The following is an 18,205-nucleotide window of genomic DNA, read 5'->3' as shown; positions in this document are numbered from 1 at the left end:
CAACTTTTAAATTTCATTAAAAATTGTGGCAAATCAGAGAATATGATTATTCCAATTAAATTTATGTAATTTAAAAATCTACGTGATAATAACCAAACTCAAATACTATTGCATTGCATGTATACACATACACACACACACACACACCCAAAAAAAAGAAAGAAAGGAGAGTGATTGTGATTGGTGGAGAATGAGCAGTCAAACTGGTGTTGGGAAAGAGAAGGGCTGAGTAGAAACTCTTTCTTAGACTTATTTTGCTGATTACTGAGCAGTGACCATCATTTTTGTTATGTAAGAATTTGATTATAAACTATTAAAATAACAAAAGGAAATTAGCAGTGTGGTATAATGCATTCAGGTATTCATAAGAAGTCAACAGATATGTATTTTTTTTTATAAAGATGGTCAAATTCCAGTTTTTCATTAGATATCTCATCATCCATGAGTCCTCAAAGTTCATAATGAATGAGTTCTGATAGTGCTATTATATTATATTATATTATATCATATATTATATTATATTATATGATAATTATCTGTAACTGTAACATCAATTTAAAATTCTGGTTCATAGTTTTATAATCTTTAAGATTATTCTGTAGTCATGTTAAGAATAAGAAAAGAACAATCTTTTAATTAAATACATTTGATATTTTTCTAATGTTTTACATTTATACTTCTGTATATTTTATTATTCTTACTCAAAAGCCCAGAGGTTTAAATTTGACATAAGACATTGTGAAGTAAAAAAAAAACAACTAGAGAAACTGAGAAACAAAATTGATGATTCTAAAGAAAACCTTAACAATAATATCTACACACATGTAATTTTATAAAGAATGTATAAGAGGAAACCCAGCTATAGTCTGTGAAACATCATACAACACAGGATGTGCTTAACATTTTATTTGATATTATTTAATAATTTATATACATTGTATAAAGTACACTAGAATCTCCTCTTCTAATTTCACTTTAAAGTTAGATTTTCATAACATTTTAACCTTTGAACAATTTATTAACAATTTTCTTTACTTCAGAAAATTACATTAGAATTTTTGGCAAGTCAACAAAAAATCTCAAGTTCAAGAATATTGGTGCTATCTAGCTAACTTAAGTACATCTAATTATCTTGCATTAAGTTTGGGTTCTAATTTGTTTCCTATTTCAAGCAATAAAAACTTTTCCTGTGTAATTACATTTAGGATTTATTTTTGTAAAAAAATGTAAGTGTACCTTTTGTGCATCTTTCTCCCTAATGCTTCCCTAGTTACAAATGTTATCAAATCATTGCCCTTTAAGCAACGATGGAAAAGTTGGCAACTGTCCACCTAATTTTGAAACATTTTCATTATTTTCTAATAAAGCAAGAGGGCCATAGTCTCAAAGTATAAAGCAAAATGGGTTCTGCATCTGAAATATGCTCCAGTGAGACATCTAAACATGGAGTCAGGGCAACCAAGAGTAGTTAGTGCACAAAAAAACTGCCACAAGCAGCAGAAACCAAAGTGGAAAAGAACAGCTTCCTCTTGGAAGGCAGAGCTCATTTTCAATTTGCTTTTTTTTTTCCCCTTAAGATATCTAGGATACAATAAATTTTAGAATGTTCTCTGGATTGCCATCTGATTGCTCCCTCCCTTTTAATTTGTAAATTGATTTAATCTGGGCTCTCAAGAGACAGAACGATTTTCTGAACCATCAGTGCAATTACCTACCAAAGTTTGAAATTGTATGTAAAATGACATTGCTTAGAAGAGGCAATTCTTTTCAAAATTAAACAAGATCAGGATAACAATCATAACAATCATATAATGGTACAATGTAAGGTTCATTACTTGTACCTTCTAGGGCGAAATGACATCAGGTAGAGTAGGTACAGAATTCACCATTTTTGTCTAAAAATAGAAACATTTTCTAGAGGAATAAATTATTTTTTCCTTATAGTAATTGTTAGGTAATAAAACAACCCAAAATATGAGAATTATAATTGCTTTTAATACTTTTAAAAATCACAAGTTATTTAAAGGCTAGGAATAGTTACTATCAGTATTAATTATATGGCATAATGTCACTATCACATATGGATGTACATGCATTCTTTAGTTTCATCAGGAAACTTCATTTAATATTAGTGATCAGAGTGGGTGTGGTCGAGGTGCACACCCTGACGTCACCTCACCCTGCTGCTCCGCCCATGCCACCTGCTCCTGGCACTCGGCTAGCCCTGACAGGCCAGGGTCCACCAGACCAGCGTCCTGTACATTGACTGTCCCGGCCATCCTGGATGTAGAAGTTAAGGAAGGGGACACGGAGACTCGGATGGTTACACATCTGACATATCAGCAAAGAATCATCTTTTCATTTGTGGCAGAAAACTAGGCAGAAGAAGTAAATCTAGCAGAAAACATTGTTATTTCCTAAGAATACTGCAAGGATTAAAATACAGCTAAAACCAAGTTCCTGATAGAGACCTTCAAGGTGGCAGAGGAATAAGACGTGGAGATCACCTTCCTCCACACAAATACATCAGAAATACATCTACATGTGGAACAACTCCTACAGAACACCTACTAAATGCTGGCAGAAGACCTCAGGCCTCCCAAAAGGCAAGAAACTCCCCACGTATCTGAATAGGGCAAAAGAAAAAAGAAAAAACAGAGACAAAAGAATAGGGACAAGACCTGAACCTCGGGGAGGGAGCTGTGAAGGAGGAAAAGTTTCCACACACTAGGAAGCCCCTTCACTGGCAGAGACGGGGGTGGGTGGGTGGGGGGAGGGAGCCAAGGAGGAGAGCACAGCAATAGGGGGGCAGAGGGCAAAGCAGAGAGATTCCCGCACAGAGGATTGGTGCCGACCCACACTCACCAGCCCGAGAGGCTTGTCTGCTCACCCGCTGGCCGGGATGGGTGGGGGCTGGGAGCTGAGGCTCTGGTTTTGGAGGTCAGAGCCCAGGGAGAGGAGTGGGGTTGGCTGAGTGAACACAGCCAGAAGGGGGCTAATGCACCACAGCTAACCAGGAGGGAGCCCGGGAAAAAGTCTGGAACTGCTTACGAGGCAAGAGACCATTGTTTTGGGGTGCACAAGGAGAGGAGATTCAGAACACCACCTAAACGATCTCCAGAGATGGGGCGCAAGCCGTGGCTAACAGCGTGGACACCAGAGACGGGCATGAAATGCTAAGGCTCCAACTGCAGCCACCAAGAAGCCTGTGTGCAAGTACAGGTCACTATCCACACCTCCCCTCCCCGGATCCTGTGCAGCCCGCCACTGCCAGGGTCCCGTGATCCAAGGACAACTTCCCCAGGAGAACACACGGCGCACCTCAGGCTGTTGCAACTTCATGCCGGCCTCTGCTGCTGCAGGCTCGCTCCGCATTCCGTACCCCTCGCACCCCCCGCCCTGACCGAGCCAAAGCCACCTAATCAGCTGCTACTTTAACCCTATCCTGTCTGAATGAAGAACAGATGCCCTCAGGCGGCCTACACACAGAGACGGGGCCAAATCCAAAGCTGAATCCCAGGAGCTGTGCGAACAAAGAAGAGAAAGGGAAATTTCTCTCAGCAGCCTCAGGAGCAGCGGATTAAATCTCCACAATCAACTTGATGTACCTGCATCTGTGGAATACCTGAATAGACAATGAATCATCCCAAAATTGAGGTGGTGGACATTGGAGCAATGATATATATATATTTTTCCTTTTCCTCTTTTTGTGAGTGTGTATGTGTATGCTTCTTTGTGTGATTTTGCCTGTATAGCTTTGCTTTTACCATTTGTCCTAGGATTCTGTCAGTCCATTTTTTTGTTTGTTTGTTTGTTTTTGTATTGTTTTTAGTTCTTGCTATCATTGATGGATTTGTTTTTTGGTTTGGTTGCTCTTTTCTTTCTTTCTTTCTTTTTTTTATTACTTTTTAGTTTTTTTAAATTTTTATTAATTATTTTTTATTTTAATTTAATTTAATTTTCTTTCTTTCTTTCTTTTTTTCTCCCTTTTCTTCAGAGCTGTGTGGCTGACAGGGTCTTGGTGCTTCAGACTGGTGTCAGGCATGTGCCTCTGAGGTGGGAGAGCCAAGTTCAGGACACTGGTCCACCAGAGACTTCTCGGCTCCACATAATACCACACGGTGAAAGCTCTCCCAGAGATCTCCATCTCAAAGCTAAGACCCAGCTCCACTAAACCACCAACAAGCTACAGTGCTGAACACCCTATGCCAAACAACTAGCAAGACAGGAACACAACCCCATCCATTAGCAGAGAGGCTGCCTAAATTCATAATAAGGTCACAGACACCCCAAAACACACCACTGGACGCAGACATGCCCACCAGAAAGCCAAGATCCATACTCATCCATCAGAACACAGGCATTAGTCCCCTCCACCAAGAAGCCTACACAACCCACTGAACCAACCGTAGCCACTGGGGGCAGACACCAAAAACAACAGGAACTATGAACTGGCAGCCTGCAAAAAGGACACCCCAAACACAGTAAGTTAAGCAAAATGAAAAGACAGAAAAACACACAGCAGATGAAGGAGCAAGGCAAAAACCCACCAGACCTAACAAATGAAGAGGAAATAGGCAGTCTATCTGAAAAAGAATTCAGAATAATGATAGTAAAGGTGATCCAAAATTGTGGAAATAGAATAGAGAAAATACAAGAAATGTTTAACAAGGACCTAGAAGAACCAAAGAGCAAAAAAACAATGATGAACAACACAATAAATGAAATTAAAAATTCTCTATAGGGAATCAATAGCAGAAAAACTGAGGCAGAAGAACAGATAAGTGACCTGGAAGATAAAATAGTGGAAATAACTACTGCAGAGCAGAATAAAGAAAAAAGACAGAAAAGAACTGAGGACAGTTTCAGAGACCTCTGGGACAACATTAAACACACCAACATTCAAATTATAGGGGTGCCAGAAGAAGAAAATAGAAAGGGACTGAGAAAATATTTGATGAGATTATAGTGGAAAACTTCCCTAATATGGGGAAGGAAATAGTTAATCAAGTCCAGAATTGCAAAGAGTCCCATACAGGATAAATCCAAGGAGAAACATGCCAAGACACATATTAATCAAACTATCAAAAATTAAATACAAAAAAAAAATATTAAAAACAGCAAGGGAAAAACAACAAATAACATACAAGGGAATCCCCATAAGGTTAAGAGCTGACCTTTCAGCAGAAACTCTGCAAGCTAGAAGGGAGTGGCAGGACATATTTAAAGTGATGAAGGGGAAAAACCTACAACCAAGATTATGCTACCCAGCAAGGATCTTATTCAGATTCAGGGGAGAAATTAAAAACTCTACAGACAAGCAAAAGCTGAGAGAATTCAGCACCACCAAACCAGCTTTACAACAAATGTTAAAGGAACTACTCTAGGAAGGAAACAGAAGAGAAGGAAAAGACCTACAAAAACAAACCCAAAGCTATTAAGAAAATGGTAATAGGAACATACATATCGATATTACGTTAAATTTAAATGGACTAAATTCTCCCACACAAGGACATAGACTGGCTAAATGGATACAAAAACAAGACCGTATATTGATGTCTAAAAGAGACCCACTTCACACCTAGGGACACATACAGACTGAAAGTGGGGATGGTAAAAGATATTCCATGCAAATGGAAATCAAAAGAAAACTGGAGTAGCAATTCTCATATGAGACAAAATGGACTTTAAAATGAAGACTATTACAAGAGACAAAGAAGGACACTACATAATGATCAAAGGATCAATCCAAGAAGAAGATATAACAATTGTAAATATTTATGCACCCAACACAGGAGCACCTCAATACATAAGGCAAATGATAACAGTGATAAAAGGGGAAATCGACAGTAACACAATCAAAGTAGGAGACTTTAACACCCCACTTTCACCAATGGACAGATCATCCAAAATGAATATAAATAAGGAAACACAAGCTTTAAATGACACATTAAAGAAGATGGACTCAGTTGATATTTATAGGACATTCCATCCAAAAACAACAAAATAAACTTTCTTCTCAAGTGCTCATGGAACATTCTCCATGATAGATCATACCCTGGGTCACAAATCAAGCCTTGGTAAATTTTAAAAAATTGAAATTGTATCAAGTATCTTTTCTGACCACAACGCTATGAGACTAGATATCAATTACAGGAAAATATCTGTAAAAATACAAACACATGGAGGCTAAATAATACACTACTTAATAGCCAAGAGATCACTGAAGAAACCAAAGAGGAAATCAAAGAATACTTAGAAACAAATGACAATGAAAACATGACGACCCAAAACCTATGGGATGAAGCAAAAGCTGTTCTAAGAGGGAAGTTTACAACAATGCAATCCTATCTCAAGAAACAAGAAACATCTCAAATAAAAAACCTAACCTTACACCTAAAGCAATTAGAGAAAGAAGAACAAAAAAACCCCAAAGTTAGCAGAAGGAAAGAAATCATAAAGATCAGATCAGAAATAAATGAAAAAGATATGAAAGAAACAATAGCCAAGATAAATAAAACTAAAAGCTGGTTCTTTGAGAAGATAAAAAAATTGATAAACCATTAGCCAGACTCATCAAGAAAAAAGAAGACTCAAATCAATAGAATTAGAAATGAAAAAGAAGTAACAACTGACTGCAGAAATACAAAGGATAATGAGAGATTACTACAAGCAAATATATGCCAATAAAAGGGACAACCTGGAAGAAATGGACAAATTCTTAGAAAAGCACAACCTTCTGAGATTGAACCAGGAAGAAATAGAAAATATAAATAGACCAATCACAAACACTGAAATTGAGACTGTGATTAAAAATCTTCCAACAAACAAAAGCCAAGGACCAGATGGCTTCACAGGCGAATTCTATCAAACATTTAGAGAAGAGCTAACACCTATCCTTCTCAAACTCTTCCAAAATATAGCAGAGGGAGAAACACTCCCAAACTCATTCTATGAGGCCACCATCAGCCTGATACCTAAACAAGATAAAGGTGTCACAAAGAAAGAAATCTACAGGTCAATATCACTGATGAACATAGATGCAAAAATCCTCAACAAAATACTAGCAAACAGAATCCAACAGCACATTAAAAGGATCATACACCAAGATCAAGTGGGGTTTATACCAGGAATGCAAGGATTCTTCAATATACATAAATCAATCAAACTGATACACCATATTAACACACTGAAGGATAAAAACCATATGATCATCTCAATAGATGCAGAAAAAGCTTTTGACAAAATTCAACACCTACTTATGATAAAAACCCTCCAGAAAGTAGGCATAGAGGGAACTTACCTCAACATAATAAAGGCCATATATGAGAAACCCACAGCCAACATCATTCTCAATGGTGGAAAAATAAAACCATTTCCACTAATATCAGGAACAAGACAAGGTTGCCCACTCTCACCACTATTATTCAACATAGTTTTGGAAGTCTTAGCTACAACAATCAGAGAAGAAAAAGAAATAAAAGGAATCCAAATTGGAAAAGAAGAAGTAAAGCTGTCACTGTTTGCAGATGACATGATATTATACATAGAGAATCCTAAGGACACTACCAGAAAACTACTAGAGCTAATCAATGAATTTGGTAAAGTAGCAGGATACAAAATTAATGCACAGAAATCTCTTGCATTCCTATGCACTAATGATGAAAAATCTGAAAGAGAAATTTAGGAAACACTCCCATTTACCATTGCAACAAGAAGAATAAAATACCTAGGAATAAACTTACCTAAGGAGACAAAAGACCTGTATGCAGTAAACTATAAGATACTGATGAATGAAATTAAAGATGATACAGACAGACGGAGAGATATACCATGTTCTTGGATTGGAAGAATCAACATTGTGAAAATGACTGTACTACCCAAAGCAATCTACAGATTCAATGCAATCCCTATCAAACTACCAATGTCATTTTTCACAGAGCTAAAACAAAAAAATTCACAATTTGTATGGAAACACAAAAGACCCTGAATAGCCAAAGCAATCTTGAGAAAGAAAAACGGAGTTGGAGGAATCAGGCTCCCTGACTTCAACCTATGGTACTGGCACAAAAACAGAAATATAGATCAGTGGAACAGGATAGAAAACCCAGAGATAAACCCACACACATATGGTCATCTTAACTTCACAAAGGAGGCAAGAGTATACAGTGGAGAAAAGACAGCCTCTTCAATAAGTGGTGCTGGGAAAACTGGACAGCTACATGTAAAAGAATGAAATTAGAACACTCCCTAAAACCATACACAAAAATAAACTCAAAATGTATTAAAGACCTAAATGTAAGGCCAAACACTATAAAACTCTTAGAGGAAAACATAGGCGAACACCCTATGACATAAATCACAGCAAGATCCTTTTTGACCCACCTCTAGAGAAATGGAAATAAAACCAAAAATAAACAAATGAGACCTAATGAAACATAAAAACTTTTGCACAGCAAAGGAGACCATAAACAAGATGAAAAGACAACCCTCAGAATGGGAGAAAATATTTGCAAATGAAACAACTGACAAAGGATTAATCTCCAAAATATACAAGCAGCTCATGCAGCTCAATAACAAAAAAACAAACAACCCAATCCAAAAATGGGCAGAAGACCTTAATAGACATTTCTCCAAAGAAGATATACAGATTGCCAACAAACACATGAATGAAAGCTCAACATCACTAATCATTAGAAAAATGCAAATCAAAACTACAATGAGGTATCACCTCACACCAGTCAGAGTGGCCATCATCAAAAAAATCTACAAACAATAAATGCTGGAGAGAGTGTGGAGAAAAGGGAACCCTCTTGCACTGTTGGTGGGGATGTAAATTGATACAGCCACTATGGCGAACAGTATGGAAGTTCCTTAAAAAACTAAAAATAGAACTACCATATGACCCAGTAATCCCACTACTGGGCATATACCCTGAGAAAACCATAATTCAAAAAGAGTCATGTACCACAATATTCACTGCAGCTCTATTTACAATATCCAGGACATGGAAGCAACCTAAGTGTCCATCAACAGATGAATGGATAAAGAAGATGTGGCACATATATACAATGGAATATTAGTTAGCCACAGAAAGAAACAAAATTGAGTTATTTGTAGTGAGGTGGATGGACCTAGAGTCTGTCATACAGAGTGAAGTAAGTCAGAAAGGAAAAATAAATACTGTATGCTAACACATATATATGGAATCTAAAAAAAGAAAACAATGGTTATGAAGAACACGGGGCAGGACAGGAATAATGGCACAGACATAGAAAATGGACTTGAGGACACGGGGAGGGGAAAGGGTAAGCTGGGATGAACTGAGAGAGTGTATGGACTTATATATACTACCAAATGTAAAATAAATAGCTAGTGGGAAGCAGCTGCATAGCACAGGGAGATCAGCTCGGTGCTTTGTGACCACCTAGAGGGGTGGGACAGGGAGGGTGGGAGGGAGACACAAGAGGGAGGAGATATGGGGATATATGTATATGTATAGCTGATTCACTTTGTTATAAAGCAGAAACTAACAGATCATTGTAAAGCAATTATACTCCAATAAAGATGTTAAAAAAATAATAATATTAGTGATCAGATACTCTAGTGTTTTTCAAAATTAGAACTTTATTACTTAGACAGTTATAAAACACTTGATCTTTAGGCAATCATCACAACGTTTTTAAGCACTGCAATGAATAATATTTTTAAGTTTATGCAGAACCGGAATATTTTCATATCATAATTTTATGATTTTTTATTAATTTTTGTTTTGCAGTCTCATTCAAGTTAACTTTTGCATTATTTAATTACATTTAGTTTGTTTTAAAAAGTTCATTGTCATTTTTCTGAAATAATGGATTGGAATTGTTTTTTCAATCTGTTTTTGCAAGATACTTTTTACTTTCTATACCCTAAACTTCCTCTTTTCTTTTAAATTTGTTCATGATTGACCTCAGTGAACCAAGCAGTCAAAGTATTCTCAATATGCATTGAAGTCTTTATGTCACGTTAAACTCTAAATAATTCATCTAATGATGAACACTTGTGTTGCTTCCAGTTTTTGGCTATTTTGACTAATGCTTCAATGAACATGGGTATACAAATATGTGTTTGAGAGCTTGTTTTCAATTCTTTTGGGTATATACCCAGAAGTGGAATTGCTGGATCATATAGTTATTCTATGTGTAATATTTTGAGGATCAGCTCTACTGTTTTTCTCAGGGGCTGATTCACTTTACAATTCCACCAGCAATGAATGCACAAAGGCTCCAATTTCTCTATCTCTTGCTAACATTTGTTATTCTCTCTCTTTTTTTTTAACAGCTACCCTAATGGGTGTGAAGTGGTATTGAATAGTTTTGAATATGATTTTATTCATGCTGTTGTCAACAAATATAAAGATATAAAATCCAAAATAATTAAATATACATGAAATAATTTATGCAATTACAAGCAAAAATATAAATCAAGGAGTTTCACTTATCCCACTCACAAATAGGTCTGGTGAAAAGGTTTTTTGTGCAATGAAACATGCAATTAGCATAAAATATTTAGAACTTAGTTGAAAGTTTTGTGTTGTTGCTGTGTAATATATCACTTTCAAGTTTTTATTTAGGAGTGAAAGAAAAATAGAAAAATGATCAGAGTACAACATTTAGAAGTAATTTAGATTGAAAATGATGTTGTGGTGGGTTATTTCTACATATATGTCCAACCAGATCTCTCATGGCAGCATGTCTTTTTGTCACGTGACTTCTATATTCGCTCATTCAAGTAGATGATGTCTTTCGTCTGGCCCAGTATAGTTTCTCCAGCTGACCAGGGGCTCTCCAAGTGGAATATGGCCCCACAGGAAAGATCGCATTTACTGTCTATAAGCCTCTTTGTTAAGACCTCTGAAAAATTTGAGATGGTCCCCAGTAGGCTCTCTCAGCTAGACATTAAGTACTTCTGAGAATCTTGATAGCATTTTCCTACAGTATTCTCACACATGCAAAATAGAGATAATTCTACCTTGAAAAAAATGATAGATATTGCTTTGAGGGCATGAAGTGTATTCTAATGAAATTTATAGAAAAATCTACAAATTTTAAAAGCCTTGAACCAAAAACACACCGTCTGATTGGACTGAAGGGACAAAGATATTTCAAAATGCAAAAAACTCCCAACTTCTAAAGATAAGAAACAGACTTAGAGCTACTCAGCTGTAAATACCTGCTATTTCTTCTAGAAAAGTTTCGCTAACTCTGAGGCAAAGCCAAGATCTTTGAAAAACAATGGATTAGGAACCAGAACTACACTCCACTCAGACTTTTCCTTGTGTCTCAGAGAAAGGGAACAGGTAACATGTGTCCAGCTGGATTCAGAATTGCCATGGGTCAGTGATAAATAAATGCTTTCTGTTCTTCTTTTATTTATTTTACTTTTTTGTCTTTTTTTTTTTAGCATCTTTATTGGAGTATAATTGCTTTACAATATTGTATTAGTTTCTGCTGTATAACAAAGTGAATCAGTTGTATGTATATGTTCTTCTTTTAAAATGCAAGTGTCCATTGCAATTATTTTATCTGTGCTTTATCAGTGTATGCAGAAGGCAGATAATCTGTCATTTTATATCTCACATCTCTAGATTAAGAGCAATTGAATGTGAGCAGCTGCATCCAGTAATCCTCAGGCATATATGGACATAATTTAGATAATGACATTCTGGATTTTGAGAAAATACCTTAAGGGTATGAGGCTTTCAGAGGAGGGAGGAATGTATTTTGCATGTGGGAGACCTGTAAATTGCTGTGGCCAGAGGGTAGACAATGGTAGATTGTTTCCAAAGATGTGCACATAAATTCCTCTCTCTCATCCTGCATGTCTGTTTGCTATGTGAATTTTCCACTCCTCCATTAATAAGAGAACATACTTCTCTTCCCTTTGAATTTATGAAAGGTCCTGTTTCGATCAATGGAATGTAAAAATGACATTGTGTAATTTCTGGGTCTATTAACTAAGAAAACTTGCAGTTTCCATTTTAACCCTCATTTTCACACTTCCAGTTTCATCCAGCTACGATGTAAAGAAGCTTAAACTAGGCTAGTTAATGATGGTTATGGGAGAGTAGAAGAGATGAGAAGAGAAAGGGGGGAGGGAAGAGAGAGATTGAGATGGAGATTATGTTCAGGAGAACCTAGCCACCCAATACATCTCCATAGAAAATAGAACTCATTAGGTGAATACAGCTGAATTTTGGAGTGGTTTTCTTATACAACAAGAGATAACTAGAAAAGGTTTATTTGTCTTAATCTTTGAAAGAGATAATAAGGTTGGGGAAACTTATGTTCCTTTTTATTTATGGCTTATATTTATTCAAATTAGAAATATTTTCATTGCCAGGTGAGAGTAGAAAATTTATGGGCAGTATTACAGAAAAGAGCTAAAAGCACCCTTATACTGTGGCATCATTAACTTTTCTTCTTTTTCTTTCTTTTTTTAAGAAACAAATTACCAATACTATGTTTGACTACCAAACTGATTATTTTGGTAACATTTTTGGAATAATATCCACATTCTTTTCCTTATTATTATACTGATGATATCCCGTTTATATTGTTCAGTTTGTTTTTTTTGATCCCAAACTAAGCACCAAGAAATGCAACTTCTTTGGAGCCAGGCCTAAATATTGTTATTTTTTCTGCTTTTAATTTTATATATAAAAATATGATTTAAAATAATGAATGAATATGGCATCTTATCACAGTCCTAAACTGCAAATTTCCAATAGCTGCTATTTTTAAAGTAATGCTTAAACAATCACAGGATTACAAACAGGAACTCAGCAAGATGGAGTAGTTTTTCCTAACCACGATAAACCCAGTTGTTTTATTGGAAATGCATCAAGCTGGTATTTTAGGATAAAAGAAAATTTAGTGAAATCAGAAAAGCAAATTGCAGAAAATTAATTACAGCTATACCTCATTTTCATCATAACACCTGTTTACTTAACCAAGATTGAATTCACATCAATATCCTTTCAAAATTTGATCACTTATTAACTTACTGGTTACGCTCAATAAGAGACATTAAATACACACTGACAATTTTACAGATTAAGACAAATCTCACTTTAGAAGATTCCTGTCTTTTAACCGATGTTCATTTAACATCATAAGTCAAAAATATTACTATTTGGGGTTGTTATACTTTAAGATTTATGTGATGTCTTTAGACATCTTTGCAATCTCTTCTAAATAATAGCAATTATATGTCAATTATAATCACAAGAAAAAAATGAAGAATTTTGGATGTTTAAAATTCCCATAGATCTTTTGAAAATGAAAGGAGAATAGACTGTTAGTTTGGAGAAAATACCAAGAGAAGTTCTATTTTCTGAACTTTGCCTTCTAGTAAGTATTTGAATCTTTTAAAAATGAAGGATTCATATCTAAAGTGATTTTCTACTATTTTTGAACTTCAAAAGTCTTCTCCATTTTTATATGGTAGCAAAAAATTCTTTTAAACACATGACTTCGTGCTCACTAAATTGAATCTCTATAATTTAAATTTTAATTACTAAGTATGCCTAAATTATTTGAAACATTTTTGATTTTTCTATGTAGATTCAGGGTGAGTAGATTACACTGGACTGGAAAAGAAAGTCTTGCTTTTGGCTCATTTCTGAAAACTGGATCATCTCTCTTTTGCTTACTGATTTGTATGTGTTATTTATGTTTTGATGCAAGTTCTTTTTAGGTCATATGCATTTTCAATATCTTCTTCCACTGTTAGGCTTGCTTCTTCACTCTTTTAATTGTGGAAGACAACTCCCCATGGTGCTTCTGCATATCTGGAATCTGTTTCTCTTTCAGAGTATCTTTTCAAGGATTTATAGGAAATAGTTTCGGAAGATAGAGATAGTGCCTCCCTTTGGGGCAGAGGGAAGGTTTGTTTCCTGATCAGGATGATAATAAAGATAATGCCTTCTTCTGGGACACCTTCTAGGCTACATTTTCTAGTGGCCTTCTTATAAGATTATAGATTTCCTTAGTTGGGTTTCACTCCTGTAGTGCATCTCACGGCTATAGAGGCATCATCTGATGAGTCACATTGTTCTTTAGGTATTGGGGCTCAGGGAACTGGTATGAGAATTACTCTGTCTATTGCTCTTGCTGTGAGAAATAAACTGTCCTTTGTCTTTGACCTAGCAGCTTCATGACTACTACCGGTATCTTTATACCTCTAATTATTTTTGCTTTATATATTTTGAGACCATGTTAACTAGTATATTTTGAATTGAATAACTTCTAAGTTGGTTGGCTCCTTTATTGTTCTAAAATACCTTTTTTTGTCTCTTATAATGTTTATTGTCTTATTGTCCATTTTGTCTTATTAATGTCAACACATACAGTTGATTCTTATTTTTTAATCAATCATGATCTTTTTAAAATTGGAGTATTTATTTTGTTTATACTGAATATAATTATTGATAAATTTCTATTTAGATTTATCATCTATTTGGTTTTCTTTTGTTTGTTTGAAATTCTTTTTTCTGATTTTTTACCTTCTTTTCAGTTTATCATGGTTTATTATGTCTTTGTTTAAGTTCAGTCTGACAATTTTTATTTTTTAATTGGTGTATTTAGTATATTTCCTCATCAGTTTGTGTTTAAATGTACCATCTGGTTATTTGTACTGTTTTTGTCCCATGAGCTTTAAACATTCTTTTTTCTCCTTTTTTTCATTCTTTGGTTTAATTAAGCATTTTTAATATTTATCCTCTTTGTCATATTTTAAAAATATTGTTTGAGTGGTTACATGAGAAATTACTTTATTATTTATTTATTGAAGTCTGATTTAACGTAATGCTTTTAATATTCCCCTGACAATGCAGACTTTAAAACACTTTAACTCTATTTTTCACTTTCTGATTTTTCTTTTATGTTTGTCATTTACTTTAATTATTCATAATTTTTAAATCCCACAAGACAGCAATGTTTTTGTATGCAGTCAATATTCATTTAGATTTATTTACACATTCAATATTTTCAATCTTTATTCTTTTCTGAATTTCCAGGCTTCTATTAGATCATTTTCCCTCTGTCTTAAGTATTCCCTAATATAGATCCAATAGTGATACATTTTCCTAATTTTTATATATCTGAAAAAGTATATATGAAAATATACCTTCTTTTCTTTTTTTAAGATTTATTTACTATTTATTTATTTATTTAACTTATTTTTGGCTGTGTCAGGTCTTAATTGTGGTGCTTGGGATCTTCATTGAGGCATGCGGGATCTTTCATTGTGGTGCATGGGCTCTTCACTGTGGTGCGTGGGCTTCTCTCTAGTTGTGGCATGTGGGTTTTCTATTCTCTAGTTGTAGCGTGCAGGCTCCAGGGCACATGGGCTCTGTAGTTTGCAGCATGCAGCCTCTAGTTGAAGTGTACGAGCTCAGTAGTTGTGGCATGCAGGCTTAGTTGCCCCACGACATGTGGGATCTTAGTTCCCTGGCTATGGCTTGAACCCATGTCCCCTGCATTGTAAGGCAGATTCGTTACCACTGGACCACCAGGGAAGTCCCTACCTATATTTTTGAAGCACATTTTCTCTGTGAATAGATTTCTATGTTGGTGCATTTTTGTCACTTAAAAAAAAATTCAGCTGTAAAACCTTCTGCTTCCATATTTTTTATAGAAAAGTCAGCTGTCAATTCTATTGTTTTTATTCTAGCTAATTGGTCAATTTTTTTTTCTTCCTGCCTGCTTTTATGATCTTATTTGTTTGTCTTTGATTACTTATTTTATTTCTATTTGTGTATTTGATCAGTTTGGAAAATTATCTGCTTTTTTCCTTCAAATATTGTTTATGTACTCTTTTCTTTGTCCTTTCCTTCTGAGACTCTATTTACAGGTTATGTTAGGTATTTTTAATATATCCCCTTTGTCTCTTAAGTACTTTGGTGTATTTTCCATCCTTTTTCCTCCCATCTCTCTCTGTGCTTGGAATTGGATCAAAGAACTATCTTCCACCTCATTAATCTGATTTCTTTTTTGGAGAGAAGGCACTGTGGCTAATCTGCCATTAAACTTATATATTGAATTCTTTATTTTAGTTTTTTATATTTTCAGATCTGAAATTTCTATTTATATTCCTTTTATATATTCCTTTTCTTTGCTGAAATTCTGTATCTTCTCAATTTACTTCATAATATGTTTTACTGTTACTATAAAGGGTATATCTGATATTCCAATATCTGGATTCCCTGTGGGTTTCTATTATCCATTTCTGTTATAATTTGCTCTTTTTTTGTCACTTTTCCTTTAATTCTCTGTTGAGTCCTTTATTAGCTTCAACTGAAAAACTAGAGGCCTTCCTCTTTGGGAGTCTGAACTTCACTCTTTGTCTTTTAGACATGTGGGGTTGCCAAAAGTCTGTTTGTTTCTCATTCATAGCTAAAGCAAAGGTAAATATCCATATTAAACTCAAGAAGTGAGGTGTGTCAGTGACAGGTTTTATTTTTCTGTATGGGTGATCTATTTCTGGTTTGTCTTTACTCCTTTGGGAGACCCACTTTAAATCCAGGGCTCATTACCAGAGAGCCTCTACCTTGATGGATCCTGAACTCTAACTCTTGTTTCTCTAGTTCTGTGAGATGGTTGCAAGTGCTGCCCAGATTCTCAGATGCCTATCTTGCCATTGGTAGATTGCAAATGCCTTGAGAGAAAAGGTAGCACCAAATGCTGGTCTCACATAACTTACTTCCCTTCTCTTCAGGATATGGATGTTTTTGGACACGGCTAAAGGCTACTTTGGTTCTCTCTGATGCCTTCAATCATATATAATTAACTGGCATTTCTTTATTTTTGGTGATGGGGTTGATCAAATAAAGGCTAATCTACCTTCCTTAAAATGCTTTACATTCAGCACTCATAATCTTATGGAGGTAATATCTTAATTTCTTCCAGATGTTTTGCTTTCCTCACTTTTGTTTTGAAATTAAATGTGGAGTTTATGTTTTACATCATATGAGATAAAGTTATGTTTCAGTCTCTTTCCAAATGGACCTCCAATTAAACAAGCACCATTTATTGAATAGTTCATCTTTTTTTCCCTGTGATATATAATGCTTCTGCTCTCATACACAAACTTTTCATAGAGGGTGGATTTGCATCTGTTTTCCTTATTCAGTTTCATTGGTCTAATTATCTCTTACACAATTTTTGAAATGTGTCTTTTGTCTTGAAATAGAGACAATTTTTGTTCTTAAAAATGTCTTGACTATTATTGGCTCTATGTTATGTACATTTTAGGCAGATTCTTTTCAAATTTTGTGAAAAACACTGCTTGAATTTTATTGGATTGCATTAAATTAATAGAATGATTTTGAGAGACCTGAATTTATTAAATATTTTCATCTATAAGCATTGTAGAAAATTCACCATTTGTTTAATTCAATCAATTTAAACAATTTTGTCCATGAGCTTCATGCTTATTTTTTTTTAACATCTTTATTGGAGTATAATTGCTTCACAATGGTGTGTTAGTTTCTGCTTTATAACAAAGTGAATCAGCTATACGTATACATATACATACATATATACATATCTCTCCATATCTTCTCCCTCTTGCAAAAAATATGGAATGCTTCACGAGTTTGCATGTCATGCTTGCACAGGGGCCATACTAATCTTCTCTGTATCGTTCCAATTTTAGTATATGTGCTGCCGAAGTGAGCACTTCATGCTTATTTTTGGTTGGACTTATTATTTGACAACTTTTTTTTCATTATAAATGAGATTTTTTTTTAGTAGACTTTTTTTTTGAACTTTATAGATTTAGAGAAAAATTGAGATTTCATTGAGTACAGCATACCCAATTTCCAATATTATTAACATCTTACATTAGTATGGTCAATTTGTTTGCATCAATAAATCAATATTGATACATTTTTATTAAATAAGTCTGTATTCTCTTCAGATTCCTTACATCTTACCTAACAATTTTCTGTTCCAGGATTCCATCTGGGCACCACATTCCATTTAGTTGTCATGTCTCCTTAAGCACCTCTTGGTTGTAACAGTTTCTCAGAATTTCTATGTTTTTCATGACCTTGACAGTTTTGAGTACTGAACAGGCAGTTTGTACAATGTTCCTCAATTTGGGTTTATTGTATATGTTTGTCATGGTTAGGCTAAGGTTATAGGTTTTTAGTGAG

General features: G+C 34.9%; 1 non-coding gene across 1 annotated transcript; it reads right to left on the bottom strand.

The window, feature by feature from the left end:
• Positions 1 to 17,620: 17,620 nt before the first annotated feature.
• On the bottom strand, positions 17,621 to 17,727 carry LOC133077477 (U6 spliceosomal RNA). Its single transcript, XR_009697751.1, has one exon. It is a non-coding gene; the product is annotated as a U6 spliceosomal RNA (small nuclear RNA).
• Positions 17,728 to 18,205: the final 478 nt, after the last annotated feature.

This window comes from Eubalaena glacialis, chromosome 17 (genome assembly GCF_028564815.1).
Source record: "Eubalaena glacialis isolate mEubGla1 chromosome 17, mEubGla1.1.hap2.+ XY, whole genome shotgun sequence".
NCBI classification, from domain to species: domain Eukaryota; kingdom Metazoa; phylum Chordata; class Mammalia; order Artiodactyla; family Balaenidae; genus Eubalaena; species Eubalaena glacialis.
Note: the sequence above shows the minus strand (reverse complement) of the source record. Positions and strands in the feature narration are given on the sequence as shown.